Raw genomic sequence first — 17,674 nt, forward strand, 5'->3', positions numbered from 1 at the left:
CCGTCTCGGGATCTCGAACTAAGAGTGGATGCGGTGGAAGACCACTGGAGTAGGATGGGTTTTTTTTTTTATGGTGGTGTGAGGGGTGGAGAGGGTTGGGTTGGGGGAAGGAGTAGGTGTCCAAGGCACGAACGGCGGTGGTGATGAGGATCAAAAGCGACCGAGGGGAGGACGCCGCGCAGGCACAGGTGGTATTGAGAGGTGTGGTTGGGTGAGGCGACCCAGGGTTATGGTGGTGTTTATGGCAGTCCCGGGAATGTGGAGCAGAGGTTGAGGAGGTGGTGTGGTGGAGACCCCCAGGTGTGTATGGTGGAGATGGTCCGGGCAAGACCTTGAGATGGAGTGATAGTAGTAGTGGCGGTGGTGGTGGTGGGGACCCCAGGAATATGGTGGTGGTTGAGGGAACCCAGAGACGTGTTGGAGGTGACCCAGTTGAGTGGTGGCGATGGAGGGCCTAATTAATGGTATGGTGGTGGGGGGAAAATCCACTACGGGTGATGAGGCGGTTGTGAGAGAGAGAGAGAGAGAGAGAGAGAGAGAGAGAGAGAGAGAGAGAGAGAGAGAGAGAGAGAGAGAGAGAGAGAGAGAGAGAACACCCAGGCGTAGGTGCGTACTGTGCTGGCTGGGGGAATCCAAACGTATGGTTGTACAAGCCTGGCGACCACACCCACCCACCCCTCATTGCTGTGACGGAGAGAGGGAAGAACTTCCAAGACCACGATGGCGCTGGGGGGGGCAAGGAGAACAGTGCTGGCAGTGGAATGAACAACCCCTCACACACACACACACATACATACACACAGTGATGAGGGGATTCCTGGGTTAATGCAGCGGTGGTTAGTGGTGTTGGGGTGGGAGTGGAGGCGTGGGAGGAACTGTGGAGTAGCGGTGACACCGAGGCGAGCCGTGGTACACGGTGATCACACAGTGTCATGTGGTGATGGCTGGGCCACCGTGGTATGTGGTAATGCATGCGGGTATCCATGAATACCAAGACGAGTCGGTGCACTTCACGCTATAACCTTAAACTACACAGTAACGACCCTCCCAACCTCATCCAACACAGCCAGACCCTCCCAACCTCACCCAACACAGCCAGACCCTCCCAACCTCACGCTAGAGACTCTACTGAACCCAACACAGTCACACCCTTCCAACCTCACGTTAGAGACTCTACTGAACCCAACACAGTCACACCCTTCCAACCTCACGTTAGAGACTCTACTGAACCCAACACAGTCACACCCTTCCAACCTCACGTTAGAGACTCTACTGAACCCAACACAGCCAGACCCTCCTATGCTGTACCTGACGTTATAAACTTTACCGACGACCCCAACACAGCATGACCCCGCCCAGCCGTCCCTCACGTGATAAACCTCAACAAACTGAACAACAAGCAACTGTTCCCCAACTGATGGTTAACGTACTGATACAATACCTAAAACAATGATACAATACCTAAAACAATGATACAATACCTAAAGCAATGATACAATACCTAAAACAATGATACAATACCTAAAGCAATGATACAATACCTAAAGCAATGATACAATACCTAAAACAATGATACAATACCTAAAACAATGATACAATACCTAAAACAATGATACAATACCTAAAACAACGATACAATACCAAAAGCAATGATACAATACCTAAAACAATGATACAATACCTAAAACAATGATACAATACCTAAAACAATGATACAATACCTAAAGCAATGATACAATACCTAAAGCAATGATACAATACCTAAAACAACGATACAATACCTAAAACAATGATACAATACCTAAAACAATGATACAATACCTAAAACAATACAATACCTAAAACAATGATACAATACCTAAAACAATGATACAATACCTAAAACAATGATACAATACCTAAAACAATGATACAATACCTAAAACAATGATACAATACCTAAAACAATGATACAATACCTAATACAATGATACAATACCTAAAACAATGATACAATACCTAAAACAATGATACAATACCTAAAACAATGATACAATACCTTAAAATGATACAACACCTAAAACAATGATACAATACCTAAAACAATGATACAATACCTAAAACAATGATACAATACCTAAAGCAATGATACAATACCTAAAACAATGATACAATGCCTAAAGCAATGATACAATACCTAAAACAATGATACAATACCTAAAGCAATGATACAATACCTAAAGCAATGATACAATACCTAAAACAACGATGCAATACCTAAAACAACGATGCAATACCTAAAACAATGATACAATACCTAAAACAACGACGCAATACCTAAAGCAATGATACAATACCTAAAGCAATGATACAATACCTAAAACAACGATGCAATACCTAAAGCAATGATACAATACCTAAAACAAAGATACAATACCTAAAACAATGATGCAATACCTAAAGCAATGATACAATACCTATAGCAATGATACAATACCTAAAACAATGACACAATACCTAAAGCAATGATGCAATACCTAAAGCAATGTTGCAATACCTAAAGCAATGATGCAATACCTGAAGCAACGATACAATACCTAAAGCAACGATACAATACCTAAAGCACTGATGCAATACCTAAAGCAATGATGCAATACCTAAAGCACTGATGCAATACCTAAAGCAATGATGCAATACCTAAAGCAACGATACAATACCTAAAGCAATGACACAATACCTAAAGCAACGCTGCAATACCTAAAGCAACCCAAACACCCACATTCAAGAGGATAGATATGTCAATACACCGGACGACACCCACCACAACGTGTCATGGAACAGATCCACATGAGTAAAGTGATTCACACACTCAGACCTAACAAGGGTAAGACCTGACCCATCCTGTCTCATTGTACCTCACTTCAAACTCCTCCACTCCACCTACGTGTGACTCTCCCATTCCATCTCTGACTCTTCCATTTCACCTCTTTTTTTTACTCTTCCATTCCACCTGTAACTCTTCCATTCCACCTCCGACTCTCCTATTCCACCATTCTCTTTCCCTCCGTTCCTCCACCAGAACCCCTAGAGGAGGATCGCCACACGACACCCCACAGTAAGACCACGTCCTCCTAACCACCTGCATCTCTTAAGAGATACTGTTTTGCCTCGTCGATTCCAGAGGGTCGATACTGTTGTACTGTTACGTGGTGTTCTTGAGAAACTCTTGGTTACAGGTACACGAATCACAAAATATTACATACCAAAAAATGTATTTCAGTGACGGTTGTCTTAAATGCTGTAGGGACGTTTTTATCAAATGCTGCAGGGACGTTTGTACTAAATGCTGCAGGGACGTTTTTATTAAATGCCGCAGGGACGTTCTTACTAAATGCTGCAAGGACGTTTTTATTAAATGCTGATGGGACGTTTGAACTAAATGCTGCAGGGACGTTTTTTATCAAATGCTGCAGAGACGTTTTTATCAAATGCTGATGGGACGTTTTTATTAAATGCTGATGGGACGTTTTTATTAAATGCTGATGGGACGTATGTACTAAATGCTGCAGGGACGTTTTTATCAAATGCTGCAGGGACGTTTTTATCAAATGCTGATGGGACGTTTTTATCAAATGCTGCAGGGACGTTTTTATTAAATGCTGATGGGACGCTTGCACTAAATGCTGCAGGGATGCTTTTATTAAATGCTGCAGGGACGTTTTTATTAAATGCTGCAGGGACGTTTTTATTAAATGCTGCAGAGTTTGACAACATGTTCTGCTGTGGTGCGAATGAACTCTCCTTGTACATCTTACATTACACACACACACACACTAGGGCTCCCGCGGTGTCGTGGTTGACGCTGCTGACCATCATTCACACACAGGCCTCACCCACCGGTTTCAAATCCAGGGCGCGGCAGTCGGCCCACAGCTAACCCAGCTGTTCGTTCTTCCTGATATGACCCCAACTGTGAGTAAAAATTTCGATATCTTCAATTCAAATGAGCCTTTAAAGAGTACAATGAAGGTATACATATGTATAATGTTCGCGGAGGAATACAAAACATATTTTGTAAATGTTTTCTCATTTCTCGCGACTCAAAAATTACTAATTCACACGATTATACGTTCGTAATGCCGGTATAAATTACGCTAATTTGCAAAGCAATAAATTAAGCTTTTCAATTCAAGTTCCTCTCATTAAATCAGGAGGGGAAAGTAGAGATAGTGCTGGCTAGAGTATACTTCCAACACTCACATCAGGAGGGGAAGTAGAGATAGTGCTGGCTAGAGTATACTTCCAACACTCACATCAGGAGGGAGGAAAGTAGAGATAGTGTTGGCTAGATTATAATTCCAACACACATCAGGAGGGGAAGTAGAGATAGTGCTGGCTAGAGTATACTTCCAACACTCACATCAGGAGGGAGGAAAGTAGAGATAGTGTTGGCTAGATTATAATTCCAACACACATCAGGAGGGGAAGTAGAGATAGTGCTGGCTAGAGTATACTTCCAACACTCACATCAGGAGGGAGGAAAGTAGAGATAGTGTTGGCTAGATTATAATTCCAACACACATCAGGAGGGGAAGTAGAGATAGTGTTGGCTAGATTATAATTCCAACACACATCAGGAGGGGAAGTAGAGATAGTGTTGGCTAGATTATAATTCCAACACACATCAGGAGGGGAAGTAGAGATAGTGTTGGCTAGAGTATAATTCCAACACACATCAGGAGGGGAAGTAGAGATAGTGTTGGCTAGAGTATAATTCCAACACACATCAGGAGGGGAAGTAGAGATAGTGTTGGCTAGAGTATAATTCCAACACACATCAGGAGGGGAAGTAGAGATAGTGTTGGCTAGAGTATACTTCCAACACTCACATCAGGAGGGGAAGTAGAGATAGTGTTGGCTAGAGTATACTTCCAACACTCACATCAGGAGGGGAAGTAGAGATAGTGTTGGCTAGAGTATACTTCCAACACTCACATCAGGAGGGGAAGTAGAGATAGTGTTGGCTAGAGTATAATTCCAACACACATCAGGAGGGGAAGTAGAGATAGTGTTGGCTAGAGTATAATTCCAACACTCACATCAGGAGGGGGACGACGAGATAGCGTTGACCAATGTATAAACCCGTCGCTCACACAAACCCACTATCAGTGTCCAGTTCTATACACCGTGCAAGACACTTTTAAATAGTCTTGGAATCCCTCCTCAAGCCACCATTTCTCGAGACTATCACGAATCTTCCGGTCATCCCTCTGGTCATCAGTATGTCTCTCATGAAGGAAGAAGACCCATCGCTGACACCCCTCTCCGGACTTAATAATGTGTGGTCATCTTCTGTGAGAAACTGTTGTGGCCCTTCATACATATATCAATTGCTTTTGACAGGGGGGGAGAGAGAGGGGGGGGGGGTTCATCTTTAAGTTCCCTTCTCACAGCTTTCCTCCCTCACTTTGCACCCTCCTATCTATCTTCCTCTCTGGCCGATCTCTCTCTCTCTCTCTCTCTCTCTCTCTCTCTCTCTCTCTCTCTCTCTCTCTCTCTCTCTCTCTCTCTCCGTAATGGTCTATGAAATATCCTCTTCCTCTTCTCCTATCAACAGCGGTTCTCCAGGGTCTTTTCCTGCCTCTAACACTTTTCTTCCTGGTTGTCAACAGTAATTTCATTCGCAGACGACAACACGGAATTCCTTCATTTCCTTTATACTCGCTCCATCCCTCCCTCACTTGCCGGTCTACGTCTCGTTTCGTCACAACTTCCTCTATAAACTGGACCACAGGATGTCCTGTTTAAAGGTCTATTTCAGCCCAGATCTCCAAGAACCCGCACAGCTTTTCCGTATTTTGTGAGACTTGTCCTACTTTCATCACTCAACACTGAAAATACATGCATCACTGTTAACATGCAACATAAAACTTAAGACACCTCACATTACACATGAAGCTAAATCTCCCTCTGAGAAACTTCGAGTGTCCAGTTCAGATGCCTTAGAATCTCTTCGTCTGAACAGTCGCTCCAGTTATACAAAGGACTGATGCGTCCTCGCGTGGAGCACCTGATGGCACATCTTGGAAGGCTGAAGTTCAACATGCTAGACGGAATCGAATCGATAGTAATCCGCCTTATCAACTCTCACAGTCTGACCTTAAAACTTCATCTGCTTGCCCTAGTGGTTCCCTCTACCTCATTCATGGTCACTAATTTCGTTTCTGGTTCTGAGATCAAGGTGCCTGTTAGACCCTGCCCTTGGCTAGATCACGTTCATACCCGCCAAGCTACCGCGTCACATGATTTCCTTGTGTGGCCGTAACTGGCAACTAAACACTGGCCCGTTGCGATATCTGTTTCTTTCCCTACACCTCTCAAGTTTTGGAGCTCTTACTTCCTTATGTCTTTCCCAAAAACAAAGACCTTGTCGTTTTTAGAATGAAGATCTTCCACTCGACCAAGCCTTTTGGTTTTCATTTTTCCTGATCTTCTTTCCCCTTCTCTTTAACCCCTTCCCATATTTCAATTACGACCAGGTCAAGCGGTAGACTTTAAGTCAGTGACTGGAGCCAACAACATAAAGTTATGAAATAAACTACTGACAGTCATTTCTCAATACAGCTGGCTGCTCCATCTGTGACAGTAACAGTGGACGGCATCACTCAAAAACTTTTTGTGTCGAACCCAACGTTTATGGCTTTGAAAAGTCTGTGATGATGCTTCCTTTTGCCTTTTTAAGATGCATCCACCTTGGCAAAGTTTGGCAATTTCATCATTCTTCTGCATAACTGCTCCTCTGACACATCTTGAGAGAAGGTTAAGCGGTTAGAAAAAGGTAACACAGACGCAAATAACTTGAACATGATCAATCATCATGAACTTCAAAAAAAAAAAAAAACTCTTTGAAGATAAAGAAAGCCCAGACCTGAAGTTCCTTCCAACATCCTTATATCTTTAAGACCTCTGTCTTGAGTAGGTGTCTAAATGGCTTCTTTAACCTCTTGAGAACGACAGTGCGGCCCTTGAGTACGAGGGTCGAGGCCTTAACCTTGCCCTTGATGGGGGTAAAGTCAAATGCCAAAGACATCAACCCTGAGGACCAACGGGATAAGGCTTCCAGGCCGCAACTTCCTCATGTATCGGCTGTATTTCTTAACCTCAAACTACCTACACCTTCCGCAACCTCTACCATTCCAGCTCTTCCAGGCCATTCAGGACATGCGGAACATCCAGGTTAGTACTAGTGCCAGCCCGACCTACTGTCAAGGGTGTATGTCTGTCCATCCACGACTACCGTCCTCTGTCTGTTCCCACGAGAGAATCTATCAGTCTGTCTGTCTGTCTTGCAGGAATTACAGCAGGCTCGCTCTCCTGGGACTCCTGTATGCCGGCCCCTGTAGCGACGGTAACAGTACACCTTCCAGGACCACTCGTCTTACCTGTACATCTGGCGCTGCCGCTGGGGAAGACTATTACACAATATGCCCAGTGGGTCGACTGTCGATTTCTCTTGCCTAGCATTACAGCATGACGGGGTCCCGGATTAGCCTACCGTCTGCATGCCCTTACCAGGTTCAGTGCCTGATTATCATCATCCCGCTGGGACTATCTGCATGCATGCTTGCTTGCTTGCACTGTCCTACCGAGACTGAAAACTTCCAGCCTCCTGGGGAATTTATGAACGCCCCAGATTCACATGACAAGCCGACATAAGACAAAGGAGGGATTGCTGCGAAAATTACACGTCTGTCCGTTAAATGTCGCCGATTACCGTCACGGTTTGAAATGACAATGTATTCTTATTGGCCGGCTGGAGGGAGTGGGGGAGGAGGAGGAGGAGTCTTATTGGCTGGTTGGGGGAGAGGAGGAGGAGGAGGAATGGGGGAAGAGGTGGCCTTGTGATGTGTTTACTGGATCAGCCGTGCACTCCTGTGATTGGATGAATGCACGGACGGACGATGACCCCCCTCAGTAATTTCAATGAACCCCCTCGACCTCAGAAGTGCTCGTTATGTCTACTGACAAAAAAAAAAAAAAATATGAGAGGTCAAGGAAGCGATATGCATCGATAACATTCGTCCCGCCTGCCTACCAGCCATTCGGCCCCACATCAACTTATAGTACCGGGTGACACACGCACACACACACACACACACACACACACACACACACACACACACACACACACACACACTCACCTCCTAAGAATGAGAGCTATAAGACGCCACAACACATAACAGTTCAAGTCAAAATCCAAAGAGCTCACACACACACACACACACACACACACACACACACACACACACACACACACAAAAGTAAAACCAAACCTTCACCACACAACCCAAACCACTAGGTCACAGCTCTTGAATCAAGAGGTCTTCAGAGCCCCCAACTAATAAACAATAGTCCCAGACAAAACAGAGATCCTAACCTTCAAAGCCAGGGTCTACAACTCCACGGAGACAGAACACAGACAACACAGTCCAAAGAGCCATAGCCCGGGACCCCAGTGTGCCACAGTCCTTAACTCACAGTTGTATTTTTCTATCTCATGTTGCCAGCTCCCTCACCCAACCATTCACTCTGGAGCCCTCGACCAAAGCATTCGTCCAGGTGGTTCTAGCTCCGCATAATCACTTGAAGGAGTTGAAAGCAGTTCGACTTATAATCTGTCCCTTCCCTTACGCCGCAATCTTGGTTCATTTTCCCTCTTCTGTAGGTATCACTTTGGTTTTCGCTCCCAAGTGCTGGCTGCTTGTGTGACCCCTAACACTAGCTAGACCACACAATACTCGGCAAGCTGCTGCGTCACATGATTACCGAGAGGCCGTTGGCAACTCAAGGGTGGGCCGTTTTGATAACGGTTTCTTTCCCTACACCTCGAAGCCTTGGCACTCTCACGTCCTTCCCTATAACTATGACCTGGCACATTTAAAAGACAGTTTTTTTTTTCTCTTCCTTCAAAAAATTTGTAAGAACTTCCTTCTCTCTTTATTCTTCCTTTCATTAACTTTTCCATACCTCAATTAAGGCCCGGCCTCGATGTGGACTTTTGTCCTTGACTGGAGCCTGCAACGTAGAGAGAGAGAGAGAGAGAGAGAGAGAGAGAGAGAGAGAGAGAGAGAGAGAGAGAGAGAGAGAGAGAGAGAGAGAGATGAGGCCGAAGCCACCAATCTACAGCTCCCAAAACATGGGACACATTTACGCCGAGCGCGAAGACAGGAGCCTCCGGCATCCCACAAGGGGAAGAGCTCTCAGCGGAAACATGATCCCGTAAAGAACACACCCTTACGAGGGACGCATCCACAATCTGAATGGTTGAGGTCACACCCCTACCTTATTCCAGGCCCACTCAATCACCACATATTCAAAGCCATGTGATGTGTGTACTTATGGTCACGACCCAGACTGTTCAGGGTGCCTGCCTCTCACGTTTACGAAGATCGCCGATCGCGCGATCACACAAACGATCACAATCGACGCCCAGTGCAACAGTCCCCCCATAACCTATGATTACACCCGATGCCCCCGCCAACTGGTCACAGACGAACGGGTTAAGGTCGTAATCCTCACCGTCACGACCATAACCCGCCATGTTTATGGCCACCATCCATCAGGAGTGCCTCCCGCTCGAAAATACCCCATCCGAAGCTGCCGGAGCGTCGCTCCCGACACGCGTGGACGCACCACCCGCCGTTGCAAGGCGTCGCGAAAAAACGCCAAGAGAAGTGAATACATATATAATCACACACACACAAACACACCTCTTACAAGAATGTGCCAACCGTCTAGCTCTAACCTGTTGCACGGCCGTGCACCACCTTCACGTCTCACTCTGCCCCCAGCTAGACCGACCTGCTGCACCGCCCCGTATCATCTTCACGCCCCGCTGTGCCCTCACCGACCTGTTGCATCGCGCCTCACCTAACCCACTCCGGCATCCCTGCCATCGTGACCCCGCCACCATCCTCACTCACACCACACTCTGCACATGACATCCGTCCTTACAGGTGTGTGTGACCACGAGTAATGCCTTCAGGTCATGTTTCGTGTTTATGCATTCGACGTAGGTGCTCGCACGCGCTGGGCATCCAGCTACTCTACCATACGCTGAGGGAAGGGCCCCTGTGTCCCTCAATACATCAGAGAGAGAGAGAGAGAGAGAGAGAGAGAGAGAGAGAGAGAGAGAGAGAGAGAGAGAGAGAGAGAGAGATAGAGAGAGAGAGTCTATTGCTGAAGCAGTCGGGTAGGAACCCCCACACCTGTGGAGCCGCGAGTGGGACTGAAATCACCCAGGAGGTGTGTGTACCCATGCTCGCGCGCTCGCCCTGCGCCCTTTTTTGCCCTCATTCTGATACCCGACGTTAGAAGCACCCAATGAGATAACCAATACGAGACGCAGTACAAATACGTGTCATGGCAGAAAATAATGGCCAATCATACATTCAACACGGGCTAGGGGGGGGGGGGGGGACCTGGGGGGATCAAGTCTCTCCCATTGACACAGACAACGAGCGTTCGGTGGCATTAGGGGAGGGGAGGGGAGGGGGGGGGCGCAGAGGAACAGAACGGGTTCCACTTTGATATTACGGTGCCGTCGCATGTCTGGGGGGGAGGGGGGGGGGGGGGGAATAAGTCCAATCGCTGGGAGGCGGGACGGACGTAACTCAGGCCGCCTGACTCGCCCAGAGTCGTAAGATGAGAGAAAGAAACGTCTGCCTCCTGCTGCTGGGGAGTGTAAACATACCCTCGCCCCCACACACACACAAGGATGGGGGGGGAAGGGGGTCACAATGGCAACAGCTGGCATCTATCGCACGCATCTTGAAGTATTGCCATTTATTTCGAATTTACATAACTGGGTGTATAAGTGAGTCTACTAACTGCAAGTACAGCAAGGGCTTGGCCGTGACCCCCCTGCACTACTGGTCCACGGACGGATGGGCAGGGAGGTCGTCACGGACGGCTAACTACGAGGAACATCACGGACAGGGTAGGTCCGGGCATCGCCATGGTCGGGTGGCTACAGGTGTTAGTCAAGGACGGTTAGCTAATCACACGGGCATCGTCAAGGACGTGTAATCACGGGGGTCGTCACGGACGTGTAGCCACGGGGGTTGTCACGGACGTGTGGCCACGGGCGTCGTCACGGACGTGTAGCTATGGGCGTCGTCACGGACGTGTAGCCACGGGCGTCGTCACGGACGCGTAGCCAATGGGGTCGTCCCGGTCGTGTAGCCATAGGGGTTTTCACGGACATGTAGCCATGGGGGTCTTCACGGACGTGTAGCCACGGAGGTCGACACGGACGTGTAGCCAAGGAGGTCATCACGGACGTGTAGCCATGGATGTCATCACGGATGGGATTACGACACACATCGTCGTCGACGGACAGCCTCGTCAGACCTTATCACGGACGGGTAACTACGGACGTCGTCACGGACGGGGACGGCCACGGACGTACAGCCACGGACCCTGACGCCTCGGAGACGCCTCAACTTTGGGTACCACAACGAGAGTAAACAAGGTCGTCTACGTCAAATCAGCGGGGTACCATTTCATCGTTAATCCTGTCTATATAACGAAAAAGCTGGCCATCAATTGATAAGGTCGAGTGCGACGTCTTTCCCGTCCCTGCCAGGTCGAGTGTGACGTCTTTCCAGTCCCTGCCAGGTCGAGTGTGACGTCTTTCCCGTCCTTACCAGGACGAGTGTGACTGTCTTTTCCGACTGTGACGTCTTTACTGTCTGTACCAAGATAATAATAATTATAATATCATAAACATCATTACATTTGCGCAGAACTATACGTAGTTTTACCAAGCTGTGATACAGAACTCGTTTCAGCCTCTGATGTTGCGGGACCACAAAACCTGATCCAAGAAGAGAGATCATTCTCTCATTCGTCTCCTTGAACAATGTGTGGGCGTCTCGGGAAGCCATCAGGAACAGAACGAATCTCTAAAATTACTACAATTACGCTGCTTGATTTCAAATATAATCTTATCTTTCGATGACGTTCCTTCCTTAAAAGAAATGTACCAGTTGGCAGAGTTGTTAGACAGAATCATAAATACATATATATACACATTTTCCTCTTCCAGTCTTCGGTGGCCAAGACGGAGAAGACTTGCTTGTCACGGCTGTTTCTAATGCCAACCAGGTGTTCATCAATACAGCAACACTTGAATGAGAATGCATATGTTAACCCTCACACTTCACGTGCTCAGAACTCTGGCGGTGAAGGCAGAAGCAGCAGCAGCAGGAGGAGGAGGAGATGTGAAGTGGAACTCTTGCTGTTACAGATTCGTCAGGGTCCTCCACCTGACGCAGGTCTTCTGCCGCATCGAAGACCCATTCTCGGGACGCCACAGACGGTGCGAAACCTCTCTGATCTAAGTCAGTCTCATGTTCCGTGATGGTATCTGAAGCTAAATGTCGACCTGGGGTGATGTTCTTGCATCGAGGAACAAGACCGAATCCCCCTGACATCAGTGAGAATCATAAAACCCTTATCTTGCCACACATCTAGCCGAGGGAAACTTGCCGAATGTGATGTGAGGGAGGAGAAAAAACAGCGCTCTGCTGCAGGAGCTGGGCCCGTTAACGTTCGCGGGGGTACACCACCACGCAACACGGGGCTCTCGCGACGTGGGCCCCAAGAACCGTGACGGTAGCACTGACCTTCAGGGTGATACTCGGGGAAGGTGGAGATGGATTCATGCTTTAACACCCACCACGGTAAAAAAAAAAAAAAAAAAAAAAAAAAAAAAAAAAAAAAGAAAGAATTGTGGCGGAGCTATCAAAATCTAGTGACCAGTGAGGCGACGTGTGGTGAGGTGGGAGAGGAGAGAGTCTCGGTGAGACGAGAGATGGGAGAGGGTAAGAATAAGTGAGGGGGAAGGAGTGGGTGGGGAAGGGGAGGAGGGGAATGAGGGAAGGAAGTGAGAGATAAAGGAAAAGTGGGGAGGGGAGACGAAGGGTTCTTGTGTGCCGGCTGGAGATAAATCCACGTAAATCTTTCTTGATTGTTGACTAGAGGGAGAGGCTCTGAGAGCTCAATTTCGGAGGGGGGTATGTTGCAGATCCCTCAGACGCTCGGTGGGGGAGTATAAACACTAGGAAAGGAGGAGGGTAATCAGGTTTAACACAAGTGTTCCTCTGGTGTTTGAAGGAAGGTCACGAACCCAAGAATTTACCTTCACCTCTTTACAAATGGTGGACTTTTAACCCTGGCCCCTAATAAGGTCCCTCAATACGATATGCTTCAAGGCTTCACATGGGTCCCTACGGCTTCAAAAACACATGAACCCCAAGGCTTCAGATGCTCATTAGTGAACTACACTCATGAACCTCAAGGTTTAAAATGTATATGAACCCAAGCCTTGAAAATGACACGAACCCAAATGCTTCAGAAACTCATGAACCCTCAAGGTTTCAGAAATTCATGAACCCTCAAGGCTTCAGAAGCTCATGAACTCTCAAGGTTTCAAAAACTCATGAACCCTCAAGGCTTCAGAAGCTCATGAACAATCAAGGTTTCAGAAGCCCATGAACCCTCAAGGCTTCAGAAACTCATGAACCCTCAAGGCTTCAGAAGCTCATGAACCCTCAAAGATTCAGACCCACCTTAACCCGGGGAGAACAGCTTTGTTTATGTTCAGAGTACGTAGTTAAGTGGGGACACCTCTGGGGTCAAGGTGATCATAAATTACAGAAAAAACTCAGTTTTTTTTTTCTTTTCAGCAGACACACGAACGTCGCTTACGTCATTCGTATTAAAATGTTGTCCGGTGACGTAAGTCCCTGACGGCAGATAAATAACATAATCATCAATAACTGCGAAAAAAATAATGCTTAAAAATAACTACTAAAAAAAAATAATACTGCTTTAAAAACTTAAAAGAAATTACTCATTATAAAGCAACGAGTAATAGTGATCTCCCTTCTCCGGACGCAGGGGTGAGACATGAGTACAGTAACGCTTGTGTTACGCAAACAGACAGACAGGTCCCGGGTGCTTGCGGGCCCGCATCCACACATGCACTGGACGCCAGTGACCACCGCCACCACGGGTTCAACACGGGGGAGCAAGAACGCCCCAGAGCGCAACGGAGCGTTGCAAGGAGCAACACCACCAGCGACTCCACACACCAGCTGGCAGACCCTTGACCCTCCCCTCCCCACCACTGGAAGAACACCTACCCTCCTCCCCCACCACTGGAACAACACCTACCCTCCTCCCCACCATATATATATATATATATATATATATATTCCTATGAGTCCACGGGGAAAATGGAACACAATAAGCTCCCAAGTGCACTTTCCTGTAATAATCACATCATCACACATATATATATACGTGTCTATGTACAGACTCCACATGACCTGAACTAAGGTCAGCATCCAGGTCAGTCAAGTTCCTCTGAACCATCAGGTCAATGACCTACCAAATTTCATTTCCAAATATGCCTATAGCTCACATTACCGTTTTCATCAAAGGTATCTGGTATGTAACGGGGCCATTTCTTCCCGGAATATATAGTTTTGTATGTGTAATGGGAAGAGGCGTCTCCCCAATCTATATGGTGATCACAATAGGCTTTATGCTGGAATAAAGCGGCCAAAATAATAGTGCTTTATTCCAGCATATAAAATAAAGGAGAGGCCTCCTGTCATCACCATATAGATTGCATTATAAATACAGATCTGTGGTTCTGGAAAGAAAACGTTGTGTGGTTCTGTTTAACGCAAGGTACCTGTGATGATAATAAATAAAAACGTTGACATGAACTAGGGCCGGTTCTCGTTAACTTGAGAACTGACCTTATTTTTGGCAAAGAATATCTCCCGACCTGACCCAAGGCTGTCAAGGTCAGGTCAGGTCAGGTCAAGCAATGGTGTTACCTCCCCCTCAAACTACCTCACCAAGGCTCTGTATATGTCCCCTGCGTACGTACGTTCTCTGTTGTAACTGTGTCACATGTCGCACTATGGGGGACATCCATCAAATTTTCTTCTTTGATCTTGCTGTTTTTCGGTGCATTTGTGACATATGAGATTAAATATATATATATATATATATATATATATATATATATATATATATATATATATATATATATATATATATATATATATATATATATATATATTGTACAAAGGCAAAGGGGATAAGAGTGAGTGTTCAAATTACAGAGGTATAAGTTTGTTGAGTATTCCTAGTAAATTATATGGGAGGATATTGATTGAGAGGGTGAAGGCATGTACTGACCATCAGATTGGGGAAGAGCAGTGTGGTTTCAGAAGTGGTAGAGGATGTGTGGATCAAGTGTTTGCTTTGAAGAATGTATGTGAGAAATACTTAGAAAAGCAAATGGATTTGTATGTAGCATTTATGGATCTGGAGAAGGCATATGATAGAGTTGATAGAGATGCTCTGTGGAAGGTATTAAGAATATATGGTGTGGGAGGCAAGTTGTTAGAAGCAGTGAAGTTTTTATCGAGGATGTAAGGCATGTGTACGTGTAGGAAGAGAGGAAAGTGATTGGTTCTCAGTGAATGTAGGTTTGCGGCAGGGGTGTGTGATGTCTCCATGGTTGTTTAATTTGTTTATGGATGGGGTTGTTAGGGAGGTGAATGCAAGAGTTTTGGAAAGAGGGGCAAGTATGAAGTCTGTTGGGGATGAGAGAGCTTGGGAAGTGAGTCAGTTGTTGTTCGCTGATGATACAGCGCTGGTGGCTGATTCATGTGAGAAACTGCAGAAGCTGGTAAAGTGTGTGAAAGAAGAAAGTTAAGAGTAAATGTGAATAAGAGCAAGGTTATTAGGTACAGTAGGGTTGAGGGTCAAGTCAATTGGGAGGTGAGTTTGAATGGAGAAAAACTGGAGGAAGTGAAGTGTTTTAGATATCTGGGAGTGGATCTGTCAGCGGATGGAACCATGGAAGCGGAAGTGGATCATAGGGTGGGGGAGGGGGCGAAAATTTTGGGAGCCTTGAAAAATGTGTGGAAGTCGAGAACATTATCTCGGAAAGCAAAAATGGGTATGTTTGAAGGAATAGTGGTTCCAACAATGTTGTATGGTTGCGAGGCGTGGGCTATGGATAGAGTTGTGCGCAGGAGGATGGATGTGCTGGAAATGAGATGTTTGAGGACAATGTGTGGTGTGAGGTGGTTTGATCGAGTAAGTAACGTAAGGGTAAGAAAGATGTGTGGAAATAAAAAGAGCGTGGTTGAGAGAGCAGAAGAGGGTGTTTTGAAATGGTTCGGGCACATGGAGAGAATGAGTGAGGAAAGATTGACCAAGAGAATATATGTGTCGGAGGTGGAGGGAACGAGGAGAAGAGGGAGACCAAATTGGAGGTGGAAAGATGGAGTGAAAAAGATTTTGTGTGATCGGGGCCTGAACATGCAAGAGGGTGAAAGGAGGGCATGGAATAGAGTGAATTGGAGCGATGTGGTATACCGGGGTTGACGTGCTGTCAGTGGATTGAATCAAGGCATGTGAAGCGTCTGGGGTAAACCATGGAAAGCTGTGTAGGTATGTATATTTGCGTGTGTGGACGTATGTATATACATGTGTATGGGGGTGGGTTGGGCCATTTCTTTCGTCTGTTTCCTTGCGCTACCTCGCAAACGCGGGAGACAGCGACAAAGCAAAAAAAAAAAAAAAAAAAAAAAAAAAATATATATATATATATATATATATATATATATATATATATATATATATATATATCGTATGTAACAAATGCACCGAAAAGTAGCATGATCATACTATTCGCCATTTCCCGCATCAGCGAGGTAGCGCTAAGAACAGAGGACTGGGCCTTTGAGAGAATATCCTGACCTGGCCCCTTCTCTGTTCCTTCTTTTGGGAAAAAAAAAAAAATGAGAGGGGAGGATTTCCAGCCCCCCACTCTCTTCCCTTTATAGTCGTCTATTTATGAGGTGGATGCTTCCACGCCCTGGGTAAGCACATGAGCGAGGTACACACCCACACCGCCCAAGTGGCAGAGGTCCACACAGGAGACGGGTCGTCCCCTCACACCAGGCGACCACGGGACCCACCCGACTACATCAGCGCATACGATTATGCTGCCGCAGGTGGGGGAGGAGGACGAAGGACCCATGCCTTCGCCAGTGTACTGGCCAAACGCAGACTAATCAAAAGCCGTTATAACAGCACCACTGGAGATCATCCTATGGATGATCTAGTTCTCTTCGTTTTTTTTTTTTTCGAGTAAGACGGGTCGGGTCTTGCAAAATCCTTTGACGACATTGCCCTTCGTTCGACTTGGCTTAAGGACGGGGGGCCCAAGGATGAGGAGGAGGAGGAGGAGGTGATCGTCCGTCCGTCTCTCTCTCTCTCTCTCTCTCTCTCTCTCTCTCTCTCTCTCTCTCTCTCTCTCTCTCTCTCTCTCTCCTCTCTCTCTCTCTCTCTTCCCCCACGTAATGAATACAGTTGTTCCCTGAAGCCGTGACAGCCTTACAATTTTCCCGTCGGGGCGCGGCGCCTGATGAAGAGCTAGACACACCTGCACGTCTCCGGGGTAGGAAAGCAGCCGTGCTAATTACCATAAAGGTGAGTAATATAAGGCCACAAAGCACGCAGCTTCCTGGGAGGGGCATTCATAATGGGGTTTACAGCCGTCGTGCAGCGGCCTGACAGCCCCCATAAACATGGG

The 17,674-nt window shown here is 46.7% G+C and overlaps 1 protein-coding gene across 2 annotated transcripts in view; it reads right to left on the reverse strand.

Annotated features, from left to right (window-relative positions):
- The window catches only part of LOC139748602 (TOX high mobility group box family member 4-B-like), an 844,810-nt gene that overhangs the window by 695,364 nt on the left and 131,772 nt on the right, over positions 1-17,674 (reverse strand). The gene's annotated exons all lie outside the window — the stretch shown is intronic.

The sequence above is a fragment of the Panulirus ornatus genome, chromosome 5 (genome assembly GCF_036320965.1).
Source record: "Panulirus ornatus isolate Po-2019 chromosome 5, ASM3632096v1, whole genome shotgun sequence".
In the NCBI taxonomy this organism is placed as follows: Eukaryota; Metazoa; Arthropoda; class Malacostraca; order Decapoda; family Palinuridae; genus Panulirus; species Panulirus ornatus.